Source organism: Lycium ferocissimum, unplaced genomic scaffold, assembly GCF_029784015.1.
Source record: "Lycium ferocissimum isolate CSIRO_LF1 unplaced genomic scaffold, AGI_CSIRO_Lferr_CH_V1 ctg51, whole genome shotgun sequence".
Taxonomy (NCBI): domain Eukaryota; kingdom Viridiplantae; phylum Streptophyta; class Magnoliopsida; order Solanales; family Solanaceae; genus Lycium; species Lycium ferocissimum.
Window position 1 is genome coordinate 32,245 of NW_026725865.1, and position 13,596 is coordinate 45,840.

Sequence of the window (13,596 nt, forward strand, 5' to 3'; positions counted from 1 at the left end):
GAAGAAATTTTAGGCATGGCTGGTGAGGATAATAATAATAATCTACAAGTGCTTAATGCACTTGATGTGTAAAGACTCAACTCTACCATTTCACAGCAATTGTTATTGCTGGAATGGGATTTTTCACTGATGCCTATGATCTCTTCAGCATTTCCCTTGTCACAAAATTACTAGGGCGTTTATACTACACCAAACCAGATCTCTTGAAGCCTGGAACACTCCCTCCGACCGTCTCATCATCAGTCACGGGTGTCGCCCTGGTCGGCACCCTCGCCGGTCAACTTTTCTTCGGCTGGCTCGGTGACAAAATGGGCCGAAAAAAGGTCTATGGGATGACCTTGGTTCTCATGGTTGTGTGTTCCGTTGCTTCAGGGCTCTCCTTCGGGAACACTCCTAAGGGTGTTATGGCCACACTATGTTTCTTCAGGTTTTGGCTTGGATTTGGCATCGGTGGCGATTACCCCTTATCTGCCACGATTATGTCCGAATATGCAAACAAGAAAACACGTGGCGCGTTCATAGCTGCCGTTTTCGCTATGCAAGGGTTTGGAATTTTATTCAGTGGAATAATTGCGCTTATCACATCAGCAGGATTCGATCATGCTTATAAGGCCCCGACTTTCGCAGAAAATGCAGCTCTGTCAACCGTGCCACAAGCCGACTACATTTGGCGTATAATTCTCATGTTCGGAGCGTTGCCAGCTGGCCTCACTTACTCTTTGGCGTATGAAGATGCCCGAAACAGCCCGTTACACGGCTCTCGTGGCGAAAGATGCAAAAAAGGCCGCACAGGACATGGGCAGGGTACTACAAGTTGAAATTGATCCTGAGGATGCAAAAATCGAACAAATGTCTAGGGACGAAACCAACAAATTTGGTCTATTTTCTTGGGAATTTGTTCGGCGCCACGGGATGCACCTATTCGGAACCTGTTCCACATGGTTTTTGTTGGACATTGCTTTCTACAGCCAAAATCTGTTCCAGAAAGATGTGTTCACAGCAGTTGGCTGGATCCCTGCAGCCTCAACAATGAATGCTGTTCAAGAAGTTTACAAAATTGCAAGGGCGCAAACATTGATTGCACTATGTAGTACAGTGCCAGGGTATTGGTTCACCGTGGCGTTCATTGATATAATAGGAAGATTCGCTATCCAATTGATGGGATTTTTCTTCATGACCGTATTCATGTTCGCCATCGCTCTTCCCTACCATCATTGGACATTGAAGGAGAACCATATCGGGTTTGTGGTCATGTACTCCCTCACGTTCTTTTTCGCGAATTTTGGGCCTAACGCAACCACGTTCGTTGTCCCAGCCGAGATTTTCCCAGCCAGGCTCCGGTCGACATGCCATGGGATTTCTGCGGCTGCAGGTAAGGCCGGAGCTATAGTTGGAGCGTACGGATTCCTGTATGCTGCACAAAGCAAAGATCCAACAAAAACCGATGCAGGATACCCCGCTGGTATTGGCATAAAGAACTCTCTCATTGTTCTTGGGTGCATCAATGCTCTTGGAATGATTTGTACATTCTGTGTGCCAGAGGCAAATGGGAAATCCCTTGAGGAAGCGTCCCAAGAAACTATGTCTGGAGAAACATAAGGTGCTGAATTGCCTCAAATGGGTTTTGAAGGTTGAGTTTTGATGGTGTCATGCAGAATTGTTATAATAAGTTCAGATAATCTATTCGAATTAGAACCATCTAAAAAAAATATAAGGCAAATAAAAAATATTCATGTCATGTACTTCAAGTGATAGAGATGTACGGTACATAGTTGACGATTTTCGTTTGTACTTTATTTTTATTTTGGAAATGAGAAGAAAACTTATTAAATTGTTCAACTTTTATATTAAATTATAGAGTAAAGTATTCGCAGATAGAAAATCATTGATATCTTCCTAATATTTGGATATTGCAGAAAAAGGAAGGGGAAAAAGAAGAGAAATTGTTATTCTTATTCCTTTGAAAGCCCCATAGAGCATAAGTGGAAAGCATTTACTAATTTTTTTCCAAAAGAATATATTTCTTATGAGGTCTAGAATAAGGAAATTAGATTATTATTTTTTTCCATTTCTGAATTTATCTAAAATTAGCTACTCTCTTTATTCCATTTCATGTGAAAGTATTTACACCGGTTAAGAAAGATAAAATTGGAACAAGGAATTTAGTATTTGCTTTATGTAGCTAAAAGAATCATGTCATTAAATGTAAAATAAGAAGTTCAAAATTAAATTATTTCTAAACTTAGAAGAATGTCATTATTAGGCGTCGCATGGTAAACTTACTAGGTATACAAGAATTGTAATGCGAGAATTATTTAAGTGACGATTACTAATGAAGGAATTGTTATGTAGTGATTAAGAATACAATAATTATTGTACATGAATTACTTAATTATTGTACATGAATTACTTACTTTAAAAGGGCATATAATTTCTTTATATATGTAATCCTCGCATTGATATATACACACACTCTTATGTCACCTTCTATGTTTCACGTAAGACAATACTTAACATAAATATTAATTAATACCTCCAACCAAATGTTGACATTAGTTATATATGCGGCTATTATTGTTTTATAATGCAACTATTATTGTTTTCTTAAGCAGCACAAGCAAACACTATATTATTTTAGTTGGATTTTACAATTGGATTAATTGTTTCAAGATTACAACCAAACGACCCTTAATCTTTCATGATCAACTTGCATACGCTAATTATTAAATTAGATCCAATAAATACCAACTACCACCGGTTACCAGCACAAATATGCTGTAACGCTGCCTACAAAGGTTTAAGCGAATGAATGCTGCTACTATTAAAAAACAACTTAACTATTCAAACAGAAGACAAATTATTAATTTGCGATTTTTTCTTGATTAGTATCAAACATAAAATGCCTTCACATGTGTATATGATAGGCTTCCATTTGGTTTATTTATCTGAGATTCTAAAAACAATTGGTAAAACTTTACTTACGTATAGCAACTTCTTATAAGTTTTTAATTCTTAATTAATTGTACTTATTATTGTTGTATAGCGTGTTGGCGACACTGTAACATTTTATAGTTCTTATAAAAAAATCAGTTATAAAGTCAAATCATTGGCCAACATCAGGGTTTATGGTTCTTCCAAAATACTTCATCCGTTCATTTTTACTTGTCCATTATACTAAAAATATATTTTCACTTTTACTTGTGCATTTTAATATATCAAGAGAAAAAAAAAACTAGAATTAGCTGCAAATTCTGTCGCTAATTTACTCATACATAACGAAATTTTGTTATAATTCGTAGCTAAACAGGTGGATTTTGTTGTTTAGCTATTGACTTTGTCTGTCGCTAACTCTTGTTATTTTAGTAGTGAATCTTTTTAACCTGTTTTACTCTTAACATCAGCTATTCATTTCACAAATCATTTTCCAAAACTTTTTTAAATGCTAATTATCATAAGTATCATAGTAAGATATAGACACTTACAATTTTTTTTAAGGAGAGTACAAAGTCCATCGTAGACAAATAAAAGTGATCAAACGAGTATCGATGGATTTATCTATTCAATTATATTCTTGGCACGTTCCACACATGCGAACCTGCTTCTTGTTTGTCGGACAATCACATTAAATTTTTTATTGATAAATGTTGGTGGTGAGACTTGAACTCAGAACCTATGTTTCTTCTAGTTTAATGTTGAAACGGTATGACTACCAGCCGCCCGTTTCGTTTTCATCGGCCAATTTGTTTCTTTTTCATTATCCAAGCACATAAAAAAAAAAATTGATTATGAGTAATGATGATACTTGAACTCATGATCTTTGTCGATTTTAATATTAATGGCGTGCGATCATCTTTTCCAAACGCTTAAAGTGTCAGATAAAATACACTTTTATTTATTTAATTATATCTATATGACATATGTATAAGACCACAAGTTTTAATTATTTTTTTCCTTTCTTAAATTTTGTATCTAGACAAACACAATCATATAAATTGAAGCGCAGAAATTAGTAATTAGGCGTCTGGCACTAGCAATCTGCCGGAGATTTGTGAGATGTTTTCTCCCATAAGTAAGTAAATATCACTCTCTCCACATGCAAATATTTAAGAATTGTCTACTATCCAAATTGCTTCAAGCCTCTGACTTTGATTATTAAGTTATAAATTATTTGCCAAGAAAGAGACTGATAATTGGAGATAATATAAGTAGGTCATCCTTTTCCTTTTTTTTTTTTTTTTTTTCTTTTTTTCTTTTTTTCCAGGTAATCTTTAATCAAAGAAGTAAACGATGCCTTTGTTGCTAATCATAACTCAAGGCCATGTCACAAATGAAGTTGCAATAGAACTTATCACTAGTGGGAATAAATTTTAGCCGAGGGGAGTATACATGAACAAAAACAGAATACAGAAGTGAAAAAGAAAATAAAACGGTCGGTTATTTGGTTGACTTAGGGGGCATTTGTTTTTATTAAGATTAAGATGTCTGAATCTGAATACACATCTGAATATTAAGATGTTGTCTCTAGATCTGAATACTGAATGATTAAGACTGTTTATTTTTTCAACATCTGAATATGTAAAAATCTATCTATATTTATCAAACATAATAAATATATAATTCAAATAAGAATTAATTAAATATCATATCAATAAAGTATTAAAAATCTTAATTGAAACAAAATAAAATCATAAATTGCAATTCGTTCGTCTTGTGGATTTGAATTTAAGCTTCGCAAACTTTTACGTATTCCTACTCAATTTGGGTGTAAATTATACCCAAGAAGCATCTAATAATATCGATTGAAATGCGAGGATGGCATGTCAAATACTAGCGGGGAAGAATTGAGAAAGAAAAACAACTCCTCATTACTGTTTTTATGCAAAATAAAGTACCCCTTCGACCTCTGAAAATATTTACAGCAAATTAGCATAAGGGTAGTAGTTTAAGTTGGATTTTGCCATGGCTATGCCCACAACGTTGATATCTTTGATTTAAGCCACCATTCTATTGCAAACAGAAAACCAAAAAAATAAAACTACAAAAGATATTGTTTTCCAACAACGTTGATATCTTTGATTTGAGCCACCATTCTATTGCAAACAGAAAACCAAAAAAATAAAACTACAAAAGATATTGTTTTCCAACAACAACGAAAAACACATAAAGCTTTACAAAAGAAATCAGGTAAAGTTTTTGAAATCTAATATTAAAGAGAGAAGGTTTATTTGGACGATAGTTGAAGAAAGAGAGGCGGCTACGTTGATAGTCGGAGAGAGAGAGAGAGTCCGTAAATAAAATGGTAAGAGTAAAATCTGAATGCTATTCAGACTCTATCACAGATCTGAGCGATTCAGACTCATTCAGATATAATAAGTGATTTTAAAATATAAAAATCAAATACACTTAATGGGCTGAGATCTGAACCATTCAAATTCAGAGCCTCATTAAGTGCAAACAAATGAGGCCTTAGTGTATTATTTTGGTCTAATCATCTGTTATCTTAACTGACCCGATTATTTCGGATTCGGGCAAGATAGATACATTATAGGAATAAATTGCTCCCAATGAATAAATTCTCCGTTCACAGGGCTCGAACCCTAGACTTCTAGTTAAGGGTGGATAGGGTTGGAGTTAGAGCATAGTTTACGTACGGATTCGGCCGAACCTAGTAATTTTAGTCTAAACACTGTCTTTGTCTTAAGAAATCTATTGTATATGTACGAATTATTAATTTAGAATCCGCTAACTTAAGACAAGATCTCGAACTCATAAGCATCAAATCATGACTTGAAGGGATCTCAACCGGCTCACCAAACCCTTTGGTGATAACTATTGAGTCCCATATTGGGTGGGTTAAAGGGCATTTGTTTCTCCTTACATAGTCTTGGACAACCTCATCTCTTGAACCAGCTTTTGAGATTGAATTAGAACCATAGTTCATTTCTTGATCAGTAACTTATATATACATCTTCAATAAGCTAATTTATTGGCACACAAATGTGACTTTTTTCAAAACACAAATTTCAAAAGTCCTACTTTCTTCCTTAAGTTTGTATCCATCAAACACCATTACAGAAAATGAGAGGCAGAAATTGTGTGATGTAGTATATATAAAAAGACTATATCTTAAAATAAAGATAATGGTGTGCATTTCAGCAGATTAAAACCTTGCCAGCTTATTACAGAAAGCTTGCAAGACCAAGTACGCTAATACTTAAATGGTGCTGAGTAAACAATTACAAAGATTATTTTGAGTATCGTGCTTAACTTAAACAAGTAAGTTTGACATGCTATAAAGGTATATGCCCATAATATTCCGGAGATTATTCTGTTTGTGTCTGAAATGGTATTAGTGAGACAAACCTTATAAGTAGTTGCAATATTCCAAAAGTTTAACACATCAATTCTCTCCAAAATCCAGAAAGTGTACAATCTTTCTGAAGAAGAAATTTTAGGCATGGCTGGTGAGGATAATAATAATAATCTACAAGTGCTTAATGCACTTGATGTGGCAAAGACTCAACTCTACCATTTCACAGCAATTGTTATTGCTGGAATGGGATTTTTCACTGATGCCTATGATCTCTTCAGCATTTCCCTTGTCACAAAATTACTAGGGCGTTTATACTACACCAAACCCGATCTCTTGAAGCCTGGAACACTCCCTCCGACCGTCTCATCATCGGTCACGGGTGTCGCCCTGGTCGGCACCCTCGCCGGTCAGCTTTTCTTCGGCTGGCTCGGTGACAAAATGGGCCGAAAAAAGGTCTATGGGATGACCTTGGTTCTCATGGTTGTGTGTTCCGTTGCTTCGGAGCTCTCCTTCGGGAACACTCACAGGGTGTTATGGCCACACTATGTTTCTTCAGGTTTTGGCTTGGATTTGGCATCGGTGGCGATTACCCCTTATCTGCCACGATTATGTCAGAATATGCAAACAAGAAAACACGTGGCGCGTTCATAGCCGCCGTTTTCGCTATGCAAGGGTTTGGAATTTTATTCAGTGGAATAATTGCGCTTATCACATCAGCAGGATTCGATCATGCTTATAAGGCCCCGACTTTCGCAGAAAATGCAGCTCTGTCAACCGTGCCACAAGCCGACTACATTTGGCGTATAATTCTCATGTTCGGAGCGTTGCCAGCTGGCCTCACTTACTACTGGCGTATGAAGATGCCCGAAACAGCCCGTTACACGGCTCTCGTGGCGAAAGATGCAAAAAAGGCCGCACAGGACATGGGCAGGGTACTACAAGTTGAAATTGATCCTGAGGATGCAAAAATCGAACAAATGTCTAGGGACGAAACCAATAAATTTGGTCTATTTTCTTGGGAATTTGTTCGGCGCCACGGGATGCACCTATTCGGAACCTGTTCCACATGGTTTTTGTTGGACATTGCTTTCTACAGCCAAAATCTGTTCCAGAAAGATGTGTTCACAGCAGTTGGCTGGATCCCTGCAGCCTCAACAATGAATGCTGTTCAAGAAGTTTACAAAATTGCAAGGGCGCAAACATTGATTGCACTATGTAGTACAGTGCCAGGTATTGGTTCACCGTGGCGTTCATTGATATAATAGGAAGATTCGCTATCCAATTGATGGGATTTTTCTTCATGACCGTATTCATGTTCGCCATCGCTCTTCCTACCATCATTGGACATTGAAGGAGAACCATATCGGGTTTGTGGTCATGTACTCCCTCACGTTCTTTTTCGCGAATTTTGGGCCTAACGCAACCACGTTCGTTGTCCCAGCCGAGATTTTCCCAGCCAGGCTCCGGTCGACATGCCATGGGATTTCTGCGGCTGCAGGTAAGGCCGGAGCTATAGTTGGAGCGTACGGATTCCTGTACGCTGCACAAAAGCAAGATCCAACAAAAACTGATGCAGGATACCCGGCTGGTATTGGCATAAAGAACTCTCTCATTGTTCTTGGGTGCATCAATGCTCTTGGAATGATTTGTACATTCTGTGTGCCAGAGGCAAATGGAAAATCCCTTGAGGAAGCGTCCCAAGAAACTATGTCTGGAGAAACATAAGGTGCTGAATTGCCTCAAATGGGTTTTGGAGGTTGAGTTTGATTATGTCATGCAATGTTGTTGTGTTTTTTTTTTTTTTTTTTTTCACGTTGATTTTTTCATATATCTGTTTGCTTTGTTTAAAATTAAATTATTTCTAAATATATGAAATTGATTTTTTTTTTTGCAAAGGCCTACTTGATGGTGGACATAGGATTTTACTTATAAAATGCTTGATGTGTACGTGGCATATGTGACCTTATGATCAGTGGCGCACACATAACTTTTAGTAAGCGGTGTTTATAATTAAAGAAGTGAAGAAATTTATAAATAAGTTGAATGATATCATATTTAGCAAACAAAATTCACGTACACTACTATAACTCTCCTCGACAAGTTTTCAATTTTTGGAATATACCTATAATAGACTTACCTTTGGAGAATGAAAGAGCCACAAATCTGCTAGCTTTTTGGTGGGTTTTTTTATGGGGAACTTTTATAAATACAAGATATATAAGAGTTAATTATATAATCTACAACTAATTTAGTTATTACAAATTGTGCAACTTAAAGCTAAAAACAAGGAGATTATTGCTATAAATAAAAATCTAAAAATAAGGAGATTTCCTATATTAGTGATAAAATAATTAAATGCATATAAAAACACAATAAATTCTTACTTAAAAAATCTCCAGCACAATCTACTAGCAAGCTAATTCATGAATTTTAACCCAAAAAAAAGCTAATTCGTGAACAAGTATATTATTGTAGTATCTGTTATATATATTATTCTATCTGTATATCGTATATTGTTACCATATATGTTATTATAGAGTACAATTGGTTGGCACATAGAGTAATATATTAGGTACATAATATACATACTTAGATATACTAATTTGTACTATTATATCCACAAATATTTTGTTATCATATTTTCAGTTAAGTTTGTCAATTTGAATAAACCATATACTTTTTAGGTATATTTTCATGTACGTTTGTTATACAATATAATATACCATATATTTTCGTGTAGTTTTCATAATATTAAAATTAATACATTCAAATAATTTCTTTTAGTCCCCAAAAAATAATTGTATCAGTCATCAAGTGCAAATAAAAAAAGAAGAATAAAGAGGAGGAAACGAAAGAGAGAATTTTTTTTTTTGAAAACGGTAGATAGAATATGAAAAATTACATTATCTCTCATGCTCTTTTCATAGATTTTTTTTTTTTTGTGTGTGTGTCTGTGGGTTGGGTGAGTGTGGGGGGGGGGGGGGGGGATGATTTTGAAAGAAAGAGAAAGTAAAGAGTGGATATGCATTAATAATTGTAACTCCTAAAATTAACATTGCGTGGGGCAAAAGTTTCGTCCTATTTTGTGTTTTAATTTTTTCCCTTCAAGGCAAACAACTTTTTGCGCGGAGCATAAGTTTATATTTCTGCATCATCATATCCCACAAGTTATGTCCCGCGTTGTTAAAGAACTTATGCCCCATTAAGCATAATATCGATTAATAAGGCCAATAATTAAAGACCAACCCGTTTGAAGGTCAAAAGTGCAAATCCATCGAGAAATTCTTTTATGTGTCTTTGAGAAACCAAAATTGTCGCTTATCCTTGAGTTTAAACTCAAAGTCATACTTATTTTGGGGCATGGACTATGGAGCACTCACATCCTAATATAATTTGCCAATTTGGTGCAACTTTAGTCTCTCTCCAAAAGAGATTTTTTTTTTTTTTTGTTTCTCATCCTGTGTTCGGTATTCGTATTGAGGCCCGACTAATTCGGATTAGTGCCAGGTAGTCCCACACTGGGGGGCAAAGCACTCCCTAACAATGGTGGCTCCGTACCCAAGGGGGCTCGAACTTGAGACCTTGATTAAGGATGGAGTAGTACCAGCCACTACGCCACAATCATTGTTGGTCTCTCCAAAAGAGTTGTTACTTACTTCGTCTCCCGCTCGGAGTTCGAGAGTCAAATGGATTTTTTTGTGACCCAATTTTGTCAAAAACCTTTTTAAATTTTTTGAATTTTCGGTTGTTGTGACTTATTATACTTTTTATGTAGTTTTCACTATTTTAATTTTATTTTAAGGATTTCATGTCCAATTAACTATCGAATTTAATATGGTTGACTCTCGTAATCCAAATGATACCACATAAATTTAGACAGAGAAAGTATTTTTCAAGGAGAGAACAACTCTCATGGGTTCACACGTGAGATCATTTTTCCTCTGGAAATACAGGACATACCATTCAGAAACTATATGTTGATTATACTTGTGGCGTATGCTTATACATTTATTTTAATTTTTCTACGCTATCTTTTTACAACTTTTGAGTTATACAAATTTTATGTATTTTTCATATTTTGTATTATTATGTTATTTCAGAAATTTATATAATATTAATGAAATCAAAGTTTCACTGGGCTTACGCCTTATGTCTTACTTATGAAAACATTTTTTTGCACGGATTGCCCTTCGTTTGGGGTGGTCTTTAAATTTTGCCCCTCAAATTTGTGATCTTTAAATTTTGCCCTTCATATTTGTGGTCTTTAAATTTTGCCCTTTGCTTGGAAAGATGAGCGAATACATGAAGTTAGGTTCGAACCCCCGCTCGGTGCATAAAATAAAAATAATTTCGCAAGCGGGGAGGGAGGAGTGTATGCGGATCCGGCATACAATCTTTGAGAAAAAGTTAAAGTTATCGGATCCGGCATAACTAAATGTCTGCCCCTCAAGGCAAAGTACGCCCCCCTAAATGGAGACTTTTAGTTAAACATAACTAAAAGTCTGTGGGAGGGGGCATACAAAAAAAAAAAAAAAATTTAAACTTTGCCTTATAAGGCAAGCTGGTAGTTTACTCATAAGCGTGGTTTTGGACCAAAAAAAGCTCGTGGTTTATAAAGATGCTTTAAGGATTAATTGGCTGCGAAATATGGACTTGAAGTGATGCTTTGTTTAGATTCTAAAGAGTGTACATATTTGAAGGCATCAGGAAGATATTATGTGGGAATTGAAAAAGAAATTAAGTACATCACTGATTCAATATTTACATAGGTTTGTCTGGATGTTTGTAACTCTGTTCTAACACAGTTGAAGTGGTTAAAAAAAAAAAAATACATATATATGCTTCAAGACAAAGTTTGCTCATAAGGCATAAGTATGCCCCCATCGGCATAAGTTAATGGGCAAACTTTTATGCGACCGACATAACTTTTTGTGAAGGAATTATCAAAGTTATGCTAACCCTAAGATACTTATGCCAAGAAACGCTATGCGCATAAGGCATAAGTATGCTGTCCGGCATAACTTTGATAATTCCTTCCAAAGTTATGCGGTGGGGGGCATACTTTAATGGGCAAACTTTATTTGCGGACCAAGCATAACTTTGTGAAGGAATTATCAAAGTTATGGGACCGACATACTTATGCCAAGTCGCCCACAAGAGCATAAGTATCTTGGTCGTATAACTTTAGTATTTCCTTAACAAAAGTATCTTAGAGGTTAGCATAGCTAAATTAAACTTGCCTTGCGAATTTTTTTAAAATTTTAATTGCGCGTGGGTTCGAACACGAAACCTATGGGTGTTAGCCGAAGGGCAAATTTTAAAGATTTCAAATATGAGGGGTAAAATTTAAAGACCACCCCAAAAGAAGGGCAATTCTGCGAATTGCCCAAAGCCTTTTAAAATACTGGCCAAAACCATGTGATTTTTAAGATGATTTTTTTCCAGATAGAGTCTGATCCAAGATATTTTCCATTTTGGACATGAGTAATATCAGAATAAAATTAGTTAGCGTCAGTTCATCTTCATCAAAGGACAAGATCTCCATAAATTCTACTTCCTTCGCTCCAAAAAGATTGTCTTCCTTTCTTTTTTAGTATGTCCCAAAAAGATTGATACCTTTCTATATTTAGAAATAATTTAATTTTATGAGATGATTTACAGCCACACAAATATTTAAGGCTTGTTTTGGACCACACATTTCAAAAGTCTTCTTTTATTTCTTAAACTCTGTGCTAATTTATTTCTTAAATTTTGTGTCAAGTCAAACTAAGACAATCTTTTTAGGACGGAGGGAGTATCATTTTGCCTCTCTTTGCTTCTGATGCAGTTTCAAGTTTAAGCCGATCCTTGAGGTCCAATGAAAGGCCACTCCTCAACCCAATCTTATTAAACGTGGAAGTAAACAGATCAAGATTTCTATGTATTTCCGTTGGTGGTTGGGGGTGGGGTGGGGGGGGGGGTTGACTTTATTTATAAGTAATGTACTTGCTTGAATTTTTTTTCTTCAAACATGTACCTGTTGATTGATAACCACGATTGCATGCCTTGATAAATGATAAGCCAAGTGTTGACTAAAAAAAAAAAAAAAAAAAAAAGATAAATGATAAGCCAAGTACGGATGGTCAAATGTTTTTTTAATTGTAATGTGCTTAGGATCGTTTGGTTCATCTTAATAGTTATGCGAGAATTATAATACAAGAACTTTATGCAGTGATTAATAAAAAATGAATTATTATGTCGTGATTCTTAATGAAGTGATTGTTTATATATATATATATATATATATATGAATTACCTCCTTTAAAATGACATTTTTGTATTTAATTAGTTAAACCCCGCTTCACGTGTCTTTAACTAGTTAAACCCCGCATCACATGCAATCTTATTACACATTCTATCTCATATATAAAATAATATAAAAAAAATTCGTAACTTAATGCATACTATTCAATAGCGTCGATCAAACGCTATAATATTAGTTATGCTCTGATTTTTTTTTTCCAATACAGCAAACCACATACTGTATTATCCTATACATGACTTTATGCCAGGATTAATTAATTGCGCTCCAATACCACAATTATATTAGTATGCTGTGATAATTTATATGTAAATATATATTTACAAATTGTCAATTATCCAAATTGCTTCAAGCCTATGACTTTCAGTATTAAGTTATAAAATATTTGCCATGAAAGTGATTAAATAGTTAGAAATAAGATAAAATAATATTCTTTCTTTTTCCTCTTATATTTTTTGTGGTATAATAGTTAATAAAGAAGTAAACGATGTCTTATTGCTAATGTACGGTATGTACTGAATATTAAGGTTGCAACAAATATTGGGAAAACAACTATACATACAAGATAAATATATCAAAGAATATATGCATTAAGACAGAAATATATTGTACAAAGAAAGTTGCAACAGCAATTATAGAAGTCAACTTTAGCCAGGGCATGAGATAATCATCATAGAGAAGTGAAAAATGAAAAAGAAAATAAAACGACCATTAAGAAATGTGGTGGAATGGATGTGATTTCTCGGGAGAAATAGGCAAACAAGCATTTTTGGGACTGTTAGTTAAGCTTTAGCCAGTGTCTCAAAATTATTCCGTGTTTAGCCACTTTTTAATAGGGAAATAATTTTTTGACAAAAATTCACCTAGTTAATACATGGAAAAAGTACTCTAAGGAACTTTTACTTTAAGCCAACAAATCGTTCATGGAGTTTGAACTGATAGAGGTTTAATTCTATGAATTGTCCATGAAATTTGAAACTCT

General features: G+C 34.9%; 2 pseudogenes; both read left to right on the forward strand.

Annotated features, from left to right (window-relative positions):
* LOC132044667 (low affinity inorganic phosphate transporter 1-like) lies at nucleotides 1–1,656 on the forward strand (annotated as a pseudogene).
* Nucleotides 1,657–6,313: 4,657 nt separating this feature from the next.
* LOC132044666 (low affinity inorganic phosphate transporter 1-like) lies at nucleotides 6,314–8,358 on the forward strand (annotated as a pseudogene).
* Nucleotides 8,359–13,596: the final 5,238 nt, after the last annotated feature.